Genomic DNA, 17,481 nt, shown 5'->3' with positions numbered 1-17,481 from the left:
ATCACTTATACCAGAAGCTGGTCAGCGTAAAAAATAGTTATAAAGACAATTGTTCAACCGCACTTCATTTGTTTATTCTGCCTCCCAAAGAACGGCTCTAATGCTTGGCTCAGTGTTATCCTACGAACTACAGCTTGCATTAGAGATTGCATGCAAATCTCTGAAAAACTTGGTTAAGACAAAATTTTCAACTTAAAGTTCACTGAATTGAGGCATATGGAGTGACTTTGAACTCCTGACAGGCCTTTGGTCCGGCAGTGTTACTGAACGTCACTGAACAGAGGCCAAACAAATTGTGCTGCCTCATTATAGTGAGTGGATCCATTGGGGATTTCACCTGAATCATGTATTTCGGAGATGTATATGGATGCCCTAATGGAAACCGAGGATACATGTAAACTAAAAACAAGTCCCCACTCAGATCCATCATCTGTTAACGGAAATATAGGTGGCTTCCATTTTACCACTAGAACAAAGGTTCTAGAAAAGTGCTATGTCTCCTCCAAAAAGAAATCCAGCAAAATCTGCTCTCCCAAATCCAAATGTGAGAATGAAAAAATGCTCCAGTATTAAATCTTCCAGTATACATTTCCATTTTTATTTCAAGCTCAATAAAATCAAAATGCCACCAAGCAACAAAAACTGCAGTGCGAAACCAACACGTTTCGACGTTAAATAGCCTTAATCATGGTATAAACAGATCTCCCAAATCCAAATCCCCACTCCTTTATGAGTACCACAATCTTCCTAAACCACAGTTAATGTCCACATGTTTGGCATATTTGTAGTGAGGAGAGACTACTTAATGTAAAGAATGTGTGTATCAAGAAGCAAAAGTTGGGCACGATATATGGGCACTACAATGTACTAAGCACTACAGAGGCTTATTTGCAATTTTTAATTCTGCAACATTAACTATGTTTGACTCAAAGGATGTTTTCCAGAGACCAAATCGTCGCTACACTAAAAGATGGACTTTCAAAGGGGTGTAATTTTTAAAATTTGGTCACTTCAGGGGGTTTCTGCTGTTCTGAAATTTAGGGGCTTTGCAAACTGAGTCTGGAAGCTATAGGAAAATCTGTGCTCCAAAAATAAAATTATGCTTCTTCCCTCCTGAGCCCTGCAGTGGGGCGAAACAGTCACATGTGTGGTATTGCAATGTTCAGGAGAAATTGTGTAACATATGAGGCCATTTTCTACCTATTCCCCTTTTGAAAATTTTAAATCTGAAACAAAAAGAGATAATTTTAGTGATAAAAATGCAATTATTTTTCTTGACCTCCAATATTGTAATATTTTGTGACACTACTGTGGTGTCAATATGCTCATTGCACTGCTAGATTAGTTCACTGAAGGGTGTAGGTTGTAAAATGGGGTCACCTGTTAGGGGGTCTGCTTTTCTGGCATGTCAGGGGCTTTGCTAATGCGACATGGCACCAGAAACCATTACAACTAAATTTCAACTCCCATATGGGCTCCTTCCCTTTTTGAGCTTTGCACTGTGCCTCAAAAAAAGTTTTAAACCACATATGCGGTATTGGAAAACTCAGGAGAAAATCTGTAACAAATTCTTTGGTCCATTTTTTTCAATTAGCTTTTTTAAAAATTAAAACTTTGGGCCAAAGAAAAAATTTCATGGAAAAATTGTATTGTTTTTTTATTTTCACAGCCCAATATTATACAATTTCGTGAATTGCCTGAGTATTAAAATTGCCCACTACACCTTGAGATGAATTCCTTGAGAGGTGTGGGTTCACTTATGGGGGAGTGTCTGCTCTTTTGGCATGTCAGGGGATTGTCAAATGTGATACGGCACCCGCAATCTACTCCAGCCAAAATGATACTCCAAAATTCAAATTGCACTTCTTCCCTTCCCAGCCATGTCGTGAGTCCAAGCAGTCATTTTACACCATATCTGGAGAAATTGCACAACACATTGTATTGTGGCTTACCCCTGTTACCCGTGTTTAAATACAAAATTTGTGACTAAAGCAACATTTTTATAGGTAAAATCTTTTTTTTTTAATTTCATCGCTCAATGCTACAAAATTCTTTCAAGCACCTGGTGGTGTAAGGAGCTCGCCCCACATCTAGATAAGATGCCTAAGGGGCCTATTTTACAAAATGGAGACACTTTTGGGGGATTTACACTGTTTAGGCACATCAGGGTCATCACACATCTAGATAAATTCCTTGAGTGCTCTAGTTTTGAAAATGGGGTCACTTGGGGGGGTTTCCACTGTTTAGGCAGATCAGGTGCTTGGCAAACGTGACATGGCATCTGCTATCAATTATAGTTGATTTTGTAGTTCAAAAGACAAATGGTACTCCTTCCCTTCCAAGCTCTGCTGTGCACCCAAAGAGTAACTTTCCATTACACAGGTATCGATGCACTCAGGAGAAATTGCACAACAAATTCTATGGCACATTGTCTCCTGATACCCTTGTGAAAATGCAATATTTGAGGCTAAATAAACATCTGGGGTTAAATAAAAATCTGGTGCAGAAAGTTCAGGACCAAATTTGCACCTCCCAGCAGAAAACTGCACCAAAACTGCATCAAAACTGTTTATCTGCTTTTTTTTGCCAAGAGATGCAGATTTGGTGCTGAAATTTTACATCATATTCCTGCATCTAATCTACACCTCCTGGCAAAAAAATGTATCAAAACTGCATCGGAACGCATGCGGTTTTGAAGTGCTTTTTGCCAGTAAGTGTCAATTGGGTGCAGGAATATGGTGTAAAACCTTCAGCACCAAATCTGCATCTCTAGGCAACAAATTCACAAAAGCAGTTTTGACACTATTTATGTGCAGTTTCCTACACCTCCTGGCAAAAAAAAGCATCAAAATTGCATGGGTTACAGAGTTCATTGAGGTCCGTTTACCCTTGGTCACAGTTGGAGGGCCGTAGGAATCTCTAGCTGTGTCTGCAAGTTACCTGAGTGACTTCCCCACTGATCACTTCAGCTCAGTCTCTTCCTGAAGTTACAGCATTCTATGCTATGGCCACTCGCTGTTATTTTAGATGTAGCAGAGCCAGGATCGTCGTAGGACCTTGTGTGGATTACGTCCGACCTGGATGTTTTGGTGGTAAAGGGGTGAAAGAGGATGAGTTTTTATTTTTTATTTCAAAACAAGGATTTTTTTGGTGTTTGTGTTTATTTACTTTAATTTACAGATTAGTAAGGGGGGGTCTCATAGATCCTCCCCATTATTAATCCAGTGGTTAGTGGAAGCTGTGAGCTGCGATTAACCCTTTATTACCCCAGTTGCCACCGCACCAGGACAATCGGGAAGAGCAGGGTAAAGTCCAGGGATTGTCACATCTAATGGATGTGGCAATCCTGGGTGGCTGCAGGTTTCTATTTTTAGGCTGGGGGCCCAATAAACATGGGCCTCCCAAGCCTGAAAATACCAGCCCCCCACCTTAGGGCTTTATCATGGCTGGGTATCAAAATTGAAGGGTACCGCACGCTGTTTTTGAAAATGACTTATTTAAATATTTTTTTTAAAAAAAGCTTCATGCAGTTCCTCTTATTTTGGTACACAGCCAAGATAAGCGCACAGCTGGGAACTGCAGCCTGTAGTCGTTAGCTTTTTCTGTGCTGGTATCAATAGATGGGGTGGCCCTGTGCTATTTTATTTATTTATTTATTTTATACCCCAATGTAATAGACCCGCAGACAGGGTCTGTGATTCCAACCAATCACAGATGCTGTCTGGGGGCGGGTCTGACTGCAGCCAATCAAAGAGCCCGATGAGCGAGGAAAGCCATGAATAGGTGTGAGGGACAATGACCGGTGTCCGAAGTACAGCCACAGGAGCAGTACAGCTCGGTAAGTATTTTGTGCGTTAACGCTTTTGCTTCCTTTCTTTTTACAGGGATTTCCCTGGCCAATCACAGCCATGCCAGTACTTGACGTGGCTGTTATGAGGCCAGGAGTAGATTTCCTGCAAACGAACAGTTACCAAACATTGCCGACTTTTGAGCAAAGTGCTCGGGTAGCCGAGCCCGAATCAAACCGGCCAAGGCCCGTACAGAATGTAAAGTTGGCAAATGCAAACCGAACAGATTCGCTCATCTCTAGTAACAATTCTATTAATCTGATTGAGGTTGTTTTATTGGAGGAAAGTACAGGGATTACGTTAAGTCATATTCAAAAGAATATGATAGTTCATATAATTTCTCCAGCAATGTTTGCTGCATGTGAATTCATCCCCAAACTATTTTGACTACCATTCCCTACCAGGAATATAATAATAATGATAGGAGACACAGAAGGGAGACTGCTGTGACACATATATATATATATATATATATATATATATATATATATATATATATATATATATATATATATGTACTGTATATATACTACAGTGCAAAACTCAGCATGTGTAGTGAGAAGCTGTAAAGTTAGAATGCTTTCAAATCTAAGCGTATAAATATTTTGGTTTTAACAATTAATACAATGCAAAGCAGGTTCACAAAAGTGAAATCAAAGTAAATTTGGATGCCTCCCTGATGGTATTGCTTAATAGATAAGTGTCTGCCAGTATTTATCAGCATTGAAGACACCAATATTCTTGACTAAATCCATAACTCCATTTGATGAACTGTTGTCCCAAGCTTGCAAGGAACCTTCAACATTCTTCATTGTTGCCTGCAGACACTCAGTATAAAGGCCCAGTCACACTAAACAACTTACCAGCGATCCCAACAACGATCAAACCTGATAGGGATCGCTGGTAAGTTGCTAGGAGGTTGCTGGTGAGATGTCACACTGCGACGCTCCAGCGATCCCACCAGCAACCTGACCTGGCAGGGATCGCTGGAGCGTGGCTACACGAGTTGCTGGTGAGCTCACCAGCAACCAGTGTCCCAGCCCCCAGCCAGCAGCGCCGCGTGGAAGATGCTGCGCTTGGTAACTAAGGTAAATATCGGGTAACCAACCCGATATTTACCTTGGTTACCAGCGCACGCAGCTACATGTGCACAGAGCAAGGAGCAGCGCACAATGCTTAGCGCTGGCTCCTTGCTCTCCTAGTTACAGCACACATTGGGTTAATTACCCGATGTGTGCTGTAGCTACATGTGCAAGAAGCAGGAGCCGGCACTGACAGTGAGAGCGGAGGAGGCTGGTAATGAAGTTAAATATCGGGTAACCAAGGACAGGGCTTCTTGGTTACCCGATGTTTACCGTGGTTACCAGTATCCGCAGAAGCCGGCTCCTGCTGCTTCCACATTAGTTGTTGCTGTCTCGCTGTCACACACAGCGATCTGTGCTTCACAGCGGGACAGCAACAACTAAAAAATGGCCCAGGACATTCAGCAACAACCAACGACCTCACAGCAGGGGCCAGGTTGTTGCTGGATGTCACACACAGTGACATCACTAGCAACATCGCTGCTACGTCACAAAAGTTGTTCGTTAGCAGCGATGTTGCTAGCGATATTGCTTAGTGTGACGGTGCCTTTAGACTGGAGTCACACTTGCATGTGACTCGCGAGAGGATCGCATTGCCTGGCATCTCATTGCATCGGACGGTGGCTCTCCTGACAGGAGCATGCCAGCTTCATGTATTTCTATGCAGCTGATAACACTTCCTACCTTTTGCTACAGTCAAATATTTAAAATTTTGACTCATCTGTTCAGAGAACATGCTGCCATTTTTCTGCACCACAATTCCTATTTTTTTGTCTATAGCTGAATTACTTAGCCTTGTTTCCATATAAAAGATGTTTTTTTACTGCAATTCTTACGTAAAGACCACTTCTGTCCAGATTTCTCCAAACAGTACATGGGTGTAGCTGGGTCCCACTGGTTGCTGCCAGTTCTGAGCTGATGGCACTGCTGTATATCTTCTGATTCCTAAGTAAGGAGTAATGAGTTTTCTTTGCTGACTACTGCATCTATGGTTCTCAATGTTGCCCATTTCTTGGTGTCCTTAGTGCTAAGAAATGGAGGCATTTACTAATCCGTCATGCAATACTATCAGGGAGTTATCTGATAGGTCCCAAATTTATTCTACAGCAAGACAACAATCCCAAGCAGACAGCCAATGTCACCAAGAAGTATCTTCAGCATAAAGGAAAATGAGTTCTGAAAGCCTGTGTCAAGTTAATTCAAAAACTGTTTGCAATTGTTCCTAGAAGAATTTAGGCTTTAAGGGTAAATTCACACAGTGCATTTTCGCGGCGTTTTTGCGCGTTTTTCGGGTGCGTTTTTGGCCTCAAAACTGCATGACTTTGCTTCCCCAGCAAAGTCTATGAGTTTTCATTTTTGCTGTCCGCACACAACTTTTTTTTTAAGCTGCATTTTTGAGCTTAAAAAAAAAAATGGAAATGTCAATTCTTTCCTGCGTTTTTCTGCATTTTCCCCCCATGCAATGCATTGGAAAAACTCAGAAAAACGCAGAGATCAAAAACGCAGCAAAACGCAGCCAAAAACGCACCAAATCGCTGTAAAAACGCATGCGTTTTTTGCCGCATTTTTTGCCGCGGGTGCGTTTTTGTGTGCTTTTAGCGGCCAAAACCGCACAAAAATGCAGCGTCAAAAAAACGCAGCGTGTGCACATAGCCTAATACTGTTTTGAAGACAAGTGAGGTCACACCAAATATTGATCTGGAAGGTTTTCTCTTTTGCTCATTCAACTTTCAATTTGTTAATTGATAATAATTAACTATTAACACCTATTTTCAAAAACATTCTTAGTTTGCAGCATTTTTCCACATGTTAAAACTTTTGTACAGTGTCATGGTGTCATGTGACTCATTAGTCTCAGGTGTGAATGGGGAACAGGTGTGTTATCTTTGAGGTTAAGGCTCACAAACTCTCTCAGACTGGTCACCGGAAGTTCAACATGTCACCTCATGGCAAGGTGTTCTCTGAGAATCTGTAAAAAAGATTTATTTCTCTACATAAAGATGGCCTAGGCTATGAGAAGATTGCCAATACACTGAAACTGAGCTGCACCATGGTGGTCAAGAGCATGCAGCAGCTTAACAAGAGATGTTCCACTCAAAACAGGCTTTGCCATGGTCGAAGAAACAAGTTGAGTGCATGTGCTCAGTATCATCTCAAAAGGTAGTATGTTCAAAATTGACATAGGAATGCTGCCAACATTGTGGCAGAGGTTACAGGGGTGGGCAAGTCAGAATGTCAGTGCTCCTACCATTGACCGCACACTGCATCACATTGGTCTACTTGAGTTTTATCTTAGAAGGAAGCCTTTTCTAAAGATGATGCACAACAAAGCCCATAAACAGTTTACTTGAGACCAGCAGAAAAAGTACATGGATTACTGGAACCATGTCCTGTGGTCTCATGAGACCAAAACAAACTTATTTGGTTCAGATGATGCCAAGCATGAGTGGCAGCAACCAGGTGAGGAGTACAAAGGCAAGTGTCTTCTCTACAGTCAAGCATGGTGGTGAGAGTGTCATGGTTTCATGAGTGTTGCCAGCTGTGGGGCGCTAGAGTTAATTAACTATTAATGACAATATGTACTGGGACATACTGTAGCAGAGCATGATCCCCTCTCTTCAGAAAGTGGGCCATAAGGCAGTATTCCAACATGATAATGACCCCAAACACTCTTCCAAAATGACCACTGCTATGCTAAGGAAAATGAGTGTTGAGGTGCTGGGACTGGCCATGCATGTCTCCAGACCTATTGAACATCTGTGAGACATCCTCTAGTGGAAGGTGGAGGAGTGCAATATCTCTAACATCCACCAGCTCCGTGATTTCGTCATGGAAGAGTGGAAGAGGATTCCAGTCACAACCTATGAAGTTGTAGTGAACTTCAAGCCCAAGAGAGTTAAGTCAGTACTTGAAAATAATGATGGCCACGCAAAATATTGACACTATTGGCACAAGCTGGGAATTTTCACTTAGGGGTGTACTCACTCTTGTTGGCAGTAGTTCAGACACTGTTGGCAGTGTGTAGAGTTATTTTGTGGTCTCACCAAATTTCCCTGTTATACAGGTCATATCTTCAGTGTTGTCCCAGGAAAAGATATAATAAAATATTTCCAGAAATGTGAGTGGTGTACTAAATTTTCTGATATGCTACATATATATATATATATATATATATATATATATATATATACACACACACATGTGTGTGTGTGTGTGTGCGTGTGCGTGTGTGTGCGTGTGTGTGCGTGTGTGTGTGTGTCTGGGAAAAGTCTACTAAATGAAGACTGTTATGTAGTCAATGCTTGGTAAAGATTTAGAAGATATGTTAATTGTTTAGAGAGTATATATAAAATAAATTGATGAACTTGAATGTTAGCAAGTAGATATTAAAAATAAAATAATATCTGTAAAAGATAAGTTATAGTGAGTTTTTTATTGTTGTTATTTTGTACTTTTAATTCATCTGATTAATATATATATATTGTGTCTATCTAGGAACTAAAAGGAACTGTAGGGGCTAATTCAGACGTCTGTGTGTCATGATTTAAGTACAGACTGCGATGAATGGTCTGGCCACGGGTGTACTGACCAGAGCATGACACTCTCATAGGAGTATATACACGGACGTCTGAATTAGGCCTAAGAGCAATACAATCTTTTCATACCAATTTGACTCCTGGTATTCGTAAGGTTATACATTTTTCTTCACGGTCTTACCAATTATCATATCAGGCTTTATTTTGTTTTTGACCAATGTGACCCTATAATGTCACCATCTGAACAATGTCACCAGGTAGACAAATCTTTTTGTAACAGGTAAAGTCTTTCCACTTCCTTTCTTCAAACTGCAACATTCGTATCACTAAGTTACACTACTTTGAATATCTAATACACAAATATTCTCTTTCGATTATATTATGTCAAGTGTTAAATATCCTTATTACCAAATTGTATGTTTCTCCCTTGTATTAAATTTGGGTGTGAAACCTTAATTACAAATTTGTCTGATGGATATACACACATTTTATTAGGGAACACTTATCAGTAATCTTTAAGAAATGACAAACTCATTCTTGGGGTCTTAGGGCAATCAAGCTTTGTAACAGTAAATCCATGACAAATTGTTGGGAGTATCAAAATATTGTAATAGTTAAAAAAATGTTTTATTGCAATAGTATACAGACAAAAAATGATAACAGTGTTTTATAAGTTTATCAAGTTATTATCTATGTAACTACATTCCAATCATTTATCCTGAAGCTAGATGTATCTAAATACATCATGTATGTTATATATTATAGGTATGGCTTCATTGGTGATTGTTCAATCACTATTTTTTTTCAGCTTTTTTCAATGTTTGTATCACCATGCATTTCAAATAAGTTATACTAGTTTAGTTCCAAGAATTTCCTTCACATCAATTTTCTCTACTTTTTTGGTTATAAGACATATAGAGATATTATCTAGAAGGATGGTTTACATCAAGGCACAAATCTGTGCCAAAATATAGTATTACCCAAGAAATAATCAAGAGGTGATCCGATCAATGTACTAATGACATCTGTGACAGTTGATGAGACAGTCGGTGATTGATGCAGGTTTTTTGCCTAATTTTTCTTAATATTCAGCCTTACTTTTTAAAAGTTTGTCCTATGTTTTTAAATAAAAAAAAAATATTTTTCTAGTTAATCCTCTGACTTTTTAATAAAAATAGTGAAAAAATTGAATGGGAAAAATCTTCAAGTAACAACCGTTAAAAGTTTACAGAGTAGATTAGAGTTACATTACAAGTTCAAATTTTTATTTATAAAGTTTTTACTAAAGATTTTTGTGTGATATAGATTTATGCATACTATCTAATATTACATTTTTCCTACTTCCTAATTTCATATACTCATCATTAACAAGACATGTCACGTCACATCACTTTTACATTTCCCATAATATAATACTTGTAACATAAAACTTCATCAGGGCAGATGCACATTACACATAAATAGACTGCACTTTTTTTAATAGAATATTTGCAATATGGTAATAATCTTGTGGTTGTATGACCTATGTAGATTGACGCAGTTTGAGGTGCTTTTTTTTCGTTCTGGATTTGGTTACTTCCCTTATACAAATATCAAGTAAAACAATGAATGAAGAAAGTAATAAATAAGCAAACTTTGGGATAAATAAATTAACTTTCTAATACTGGGGAATATATATTTTCATAAATAGTAATTAATATTAGTTTACATAAATTAGAAAAAAGGCAAAACACTAGTTGTGTGAAAATGCAAAACTGTATATCTCACATATTCAAATTTACAAAAGTATATAAACAATGACGTTTGTGTATGTATATATAAATATATGTGTGTGTATATATTATTCTTTTATATATATATTTTTTAAACGTCCCTACCAATACCAAAGGAGTATTGTATTGTGTTTCGCGGCTCTTATCATAGGATTTATAAAGCCTTTGCTAGTTTTTGGCAAAGATAAAGCAGAACACCCACAACTTGGTGCTCCCAAGCTTTATATTGACAGTTTATCCGTAACGTGATATTCACTTGTTTAATTCATCCACAATCCAACCTCTTATTAATCTATTATCAATAAAATAAAAAAATCTAAAAATAATAGACAGTCCTCTTGCGCCACTTTTACAATTACAAGTGTTGAGAAAACATACATTTTTTTTCTCTAATCACTTTGACGTCCAAATAAAAAGCTTTCAAGCTCTTCTCTCAGTCTTTTCAAATATCAAAGTGAAATGCAGGTTTTTTTCAATGACTGTTTTAAAAGCAGTTTGTGTTTTATCACATTAACATGCACTTTGGAAAGATATAAATCCCATTGACTAATAAGTGGGAGCTAGCATCCACTGCTGTGTTGTGCCATATGTTTGCTCTTTTATCATTTTAATGTAGTTATATAGTCTTTCTACACCATTATATTAGACCCAATATTAAAACAACAAAGCATCTGCTGCATTTAAATTTCAGAAGATGAAACACTGTGATCTACATAATTCATGCGCCAGGTCCGTTAAAACTTCAATCTACAATCTCAAACTTTTTAGCAAGTACTGTACTAATAAACAAAGAGCTTAAAATCATCATTATTCATGTGAAATGAGGGGGAAAAATCAGCTCTTTAATACGACCTACTTGTCTACCAACGGATTTTCAGACACTTAGCTGGGCTAAGGTTTCCATAGTTTGTCCCCAGGGCAAAATTGTCAGACTGACTTACCGTGTGCTTTTTAGCCTATTGTTCTGCCTTTGCCGATGACTTGAGGGAAGCAGTGGTGTAGAATAAATCAGGGTGGGCTAGGTTTAGTCCACTGTTTGTGTCATTGTATAGTGTGCAGGGACACTCTGTGATACTCTAGTGAGCTACTAAGCTTTTTTGTAGGCTTTGTGTCATTTACTTAACGACCAATCTCATTAGCTGCCAGAGTACAATGGGCTGATGCATTCTCTATGTACACAGTCTACATAGTGACCCTCAAGGTTGGTGAAGGTCTGTAGAATCACTCAAATGGTTAATTTATTTAAAATACATACTCAATGAAAGAAAAAGTAGAAATGGCCAATAACACAAAACAGGTATTGGATGGAACCTATAGAGTGCGAATTGTTTGGACTAGACGTCTACATAAACTTCTGTGGTTTTCAATTTCTATGTGAGTACAGTGTTTTGTTAAATACGGATGTGACAGATCTTTTAATGACTTTGCAAGCTGAGTCTAAACTGGCACATTTGCTATTATGCCCTGTGTTCATTTACAAGGTAAAAACCTTTTTAACTCCAATGAAAAATGAAATACTGAAAGCACTTTGAAGCATGACAGCTGTCTATAAGTATCAGGGAGAGTTCTATTGTCCAACTTGTCCCTGGATAAAATGAATACTTTACAGCAGAGGCTGTTCAACTTGGCGAAAGAGTATGGGGAGAAGGGGAGGAGGTCACAGGAGATTTCGTACACTAATTTAATCTGGGAAAAGGACAGGCTCTGCATCTCACTTGAACAGACTGCCGGCAATCTGGGCTCCCACAGAACTATCTCCTTTTGCCTGTGCTCTATTTATTCCTTATCTCTGTTTACCAACCGCTAGGTCCCTTTCATTCACACCACGAGGCCGTTTTCCTACTATCAGTCAACAGCTGACACTGTGGAAGAGCCTCAAAGGCAAAAAAAAGGGATCAAAACTGAACCAAAGCTGTATAAACAATACTGCAGCAGAAGTAAATGCATAAATCCTAATTCTTCACCCAACCCACAGGGTATGAACAGAACCTTTATAGTAATTCCAACCAGTTATGCACATTGAGCTAAAGGCTATTGATAATACAGTGTAGGCCAGCTATCGTCTATGAAATCATAACCTAAAATGAATAGGACTGCCAAGTCTGCAGAAAACAAAAGTTTGTTTGTTTTTTCATTATTTTTCAATGCTTTTAAAAAAGTTGTGATTCATCATCCGAGCCAAGCAATGTGCTATTCCATATTACAGAAAAAAGTATAAGATAGAGAAAGGCATAGATATAGATAGATAGATAGATAGATAGATAGATGAGAGCTGAATAGATAGAGGATAGATAGATAGAGTATATACAGACAGAGAGAGATATAGATAGATAGATAGATAGATAGATAGATAAATAGATAGATAGATAGAGGATAGTTAGATAGATAGATAGAGGGATAGATAGATAGATAGATAGATAGAGGATAGATAATAGACAGACAGATAGACAGATAGATAGATAGATAGGTAGAGGATAGATAGATAGATAGATAATAGATAGATGGATAAATAGATAGATAGATAGATGATAGAGGATATACAGACAGAGAGAAAGATAGATAGATAAACAGATACATAGATAGAGGATAGATAGATAGATAGGTGAGAGATAGGTAGAGGATAGATAGATAGATGGATGGATAGATAGATAGATGATAGAGGATATACAGACAGAGAGAGAAAGATAGATAGATAAACAGATACATAGATAGAGGATAGATAGATAGATAATAGATAGATAGATAGATAAATAGATAGTTAGATAATAGAGGATGTGCAGACATAGAGAGAAAGATAGATAGAGGATAGATAAACAGATACAAAGATAGAGGATAGATAAACAGATACATAGATAGAGGATAGATAAACAGATACATAGAGGATAGATAGATAGATAGATAGATAGATGGATAGATAGAGGATAAATGAACAGATAGATAGAGGATAGTTAGGTAGATAGATAGATAGATAGGTAGATTAAGATACGGTATATCATACGGTATTTTATTTTCACATATGAGGTGTACAGTTGTTCCATACAATTAGGTATTTGACTGAGGCTAGAAAATCATCAAAACTTTTATGGCCCAACCTCAACTATAAAAATCAGTCATCTGGGGAAAACTGCTTAAGATAGATAACTGTGTAGTACAAAACAGTTTGTGACAGTCTCAGGTCTAAGTAGTCAATTTAGTACTGACAACTATATATTATTTGATTTAAAAACTGGACAACTGTTCTAGTATCTTTTATTTACAATAGTGATATCATGAAGTAGTAACTAATAATGAATTTACTCTCACACAAATATATACACATACACAAATATACACATACATATACATATACACACTGGCATATACATACTTGCACATGACGACATACACAAAAACACACACATAGACACGTGCACACACATACATAGAAACACATACAAACATACAAAAACATATACACTAAACCGACTGTCACACAAACATACACAGTCAATACACTCAGACACACACTCACATACATACATACCCACACAGGCATACACAGATATACATACATGTGCACACACCTACAGAAACATAGCGTACACAGATACATACACACGCACACAAACACACACACACACACACACACATACACACACACACATACACACACACACACACACACACATACAGACACACACCTATATGCAAACACACATGGACACATACCCATAATCTGACACAAACATACACAGACAAACACACACACACAGATACACAACCACAGACATACATATGTATATACACAGGCATACACAGATACACACACATGTGCACACAAATACATACACATAAATAAGCATACAGATACACAGTCACATAGACAAGCACACAAACATACACAAACACCCCCCCCCCACAAATATACATACATACTTACACAGTCATAAAGAGATACAGTACACACACAGACACACATATACAAATATCCACAGAAACACAGAAAAGCACACAAATATATATATATATATATACATATATATATATATATATATATATATATATATATATATATATATATATATATACACACCAACAGACATAAATACATACATACACTCACTCACACACATACACACACACACATACACACACTGGCAGCCATACACAGTTTTCATGCGTACCAAGTGTAGGGTAACACCTCTCAAATCTTTACACCACCAGGATTTTATAGGAATCAGACAAATGTTATACATTGTGACAATAATAATAATAATAATTATGGTTATGAAATGTTTCTATAGTTTATCCTCTACTTCTTACACTCTTAGGTAAACTTCCTGATCTGAGATAATACTTTGGAATTCCTTATTTTGCAGTATGTTCATCATTGCTAATATGAACTTATTTATATAGCGTATAGGTCTTTAGTACTGTGATCTTTATCCCACTTTAGGACTTATATAATGATATCCATCCTCCTGACTGAATTAGACAAATCTCTGTACTGTCCCGGCGTATATCTTAAAGCAGTTAATAGATCTATTCTAAGCCATTATTTACCAAGTAAAAAACTCTAAGTTTGATCATATTTCTGAGTAGTGTACAAAAAAAGTCAACATTTTGTGGGTTAATAAATGTTGTTTCTTGAGTCCTGACTGAATCCCCTGTATTATAAGATAATTAGAATAATGAACCTTTTAAAACGTTTGGGATTCATTATAAATTCAATGCTTTAAACACAATGTGTTTTCCTTACAAGTAAACTTTTATTTGTGCCAGAAACATGTGAACTAAATCAATCTCATCCATTATTATACTAAGCCTATATCGTTTTTAAATTTTTATTACAAAAACAAGTTTTGTTGCCTTTATGCTAAAAAGATGTGACTACAAATTATAATAATTAATATAAACTCCTATAATAAAACATATTAATAAACTCATAGTCTGGTAATACAGTAATAGTCCACTATGGTAACATCTAGTATTACCGTAATAGTGTATTGTAACAAGTAATAATTTACTAATAGTCTCTTATAGTACCTAGTCTACTTAATGAAGCATTTTAATCCCATGCTTTAATAAGGTGTAGAATATTTATCAAAGAAATGTCCTATACTTATCATATTGAGCATAAGAACATGAAATCTAATCAGGGAACATTTATATAGATGCCCTAAACAGAATATTATTTCACTACCACCTATGTGCATTATGATCTATTCAGTCTTTTACTACTTGGATCCTTTTTTCCAAATGAATTAATGAATTAAATTTATCCTTTCACCAGCTGGTAGGCAGCAGATGGAACCATTTCTGAAGCCTTGTTGAATTCAATCCATAAAACTCATTTCCTAGGATTAGCAGTCCAAAGTTTCTTGTAATGTTTATACACCGCTTGGGATTTTACATTTTATGATGCTAAACTTTTCCTGTTAACTGTTCTTGTTCATTTATTATAAAGTGAAGAGCGAATGTTTTATTTTTTTTGATTCTATCAAACCTCTAAAGTTTCAAATGAAGACGTCCACGTTATTGTCTAATGATGTTCATATCGGGATCGTCGTGTGGAAAGGGTTAAAGTTGGATCAAGGTTATCATTTCACGAGACAGGCTTGTGTTATTTTCCCGGAATGCTTATAATTAAAATATGCATAATAAAATAATCTTAACTCGTCATGTAAATTCTAATGTAGGTTGCAAATATTTTGACTCCTTTTACACCATATACATACTATTATATATTACATATTATATATAGATATATATATATCTATATATATATATATATATATATATATATATATATATATATAGTATCTTTATCCTATATTTTGACTTCACGGGATAATGCTCACTGGCTTACTTAAAAGTACCATGGACAGCACCGCTGACTGTATTGCAAGCTTGGATAAATTTAGGAAAACTTTCCAGAACTTTTTATTTTGTAAATAGTAATTAATAGGGATGATCGAATACTTTGATTATTGGGCTTTGCGAATATTTTCCGAATACCTCGCCGCTATTCGACTATTCGATGTGCAATGTAAGTCTATGGGAAGCCCGAATAGTTCCAAATAGTTGTTATTCGGGTTTCCCTCAGACTTACATTGCACATCGAATATTCGCGAATAGTCGAATAGCGGCGAGGTATTCGGAAAATATTCGCGAAGCCGAATAATCGATGTATTCGGTCATCCCTAGTAATTAACCCTTGTTTGTCCCATAAACAACTTGGAAAAGTTCCAACGGGATATATAATTCCGTACACCTATATATTCATAAAGAGACTTTGTTAAGTTAATATCCGCCTTTTGAGAGGCAGTAGATATACATTGTTAATGTTATAATCCAGCCAGATAAAGCCATGTGATAACAATCACCATGAAATTTCACATTCAGTATAAAAGTCACTGTAATCCTTGCCCACAGGCATTCATTTACACAGAACTACATGTTTTCATCATTGTCATATCAGAATAATGAAAATATCATAGAGGGAATCAAACAATATCCAATGCGAATGTACAAATGAAACGTAAGTGAGATCAATTTTTCGGCAATTTTTATGGTTAATTGATAAAGTTTGTTTGTGTTTCATATTTGTTCTCCTATTATGGGAGAGCATTAGTTAGGAAGAAGTTAATATTTCGTATTAGGGAATATTACTACTCATCATATACCATACAACTCGTTAATGTAATTTTAATATATTTATTTATTGTATATAAAATAAATAAAATATTTTCAGCAAAAAAATAAAGAAATTACAGATAAATTTGATTTGATTACAACTGTAAAATAATCTGTTTTTTAAAAAAAAAAAAAAAATAGAATGGAAAAATAATATACATATAATCATTCCGGGCAGGTATTATGTGAATCAATTAAGTTATACAGGATGCAGGGTTAATCCCAGCTGAGTTTTCACTTCCACACACAGTTTCATTTAGTGCTGCTGAAATCACTTCATTCGAAATGCATTTACACAAAGACTTTGGTGATGCATTAGAAATGCAATTACCACGTAACAGATTGTTGTGAAAGCTTTTCTTACTATGTAGTCACAATATTCATTACTATAAGGGACTGAAATCGCTTTCTAAAAAAAAAACACGTGCAAAAATAACTGGTGTTACATGCTCAGTGTGATACATTGTTAGTGAAGAGCACGAGATGATAGAAAACAGATAAAAGAGTGAAAAAAGCAAAACATAAACACAAACACAAACACTCCCTTCTGCGAGCTGCTTCTCACGGG

General features: G+C 36.6%; 1 protein-coding gene across 3 annotated transcripts in view; it reads right to left on the bottom strand.

Moving 5' to 3' along the window:
• The window catches only part of ST18 (ST18 C2H2C-type zinc finger transcription factor), a 479,266-nt gene that overhangs the window by 461,604 nt on the left and 181 nt on the right, over positions 1–17,481 (bottom strand). The window lies entirely within an intron of this gene.

This window comes from Anomaloglossus baeobatrachus, chromosome 6 (assembly GCF_048569485.1).
Source record: "Anomaloglossus baeobatrachus isolate aAnoBae1 chromosome 6, aAnoBae1.hap1, whole genome shotgun sequence".
Lineage (NCBI taxonomy): Eukaryota > Metazoa > Chordata > Amphibia > Anura > Aromobatidae > Anomaloglossus > Anomaloglossus baeobatrachus.
Note: the sequence above shows the minus strand (reverse complement) of the source record. Positions and strands in the feature narration are given on the sequence as shown.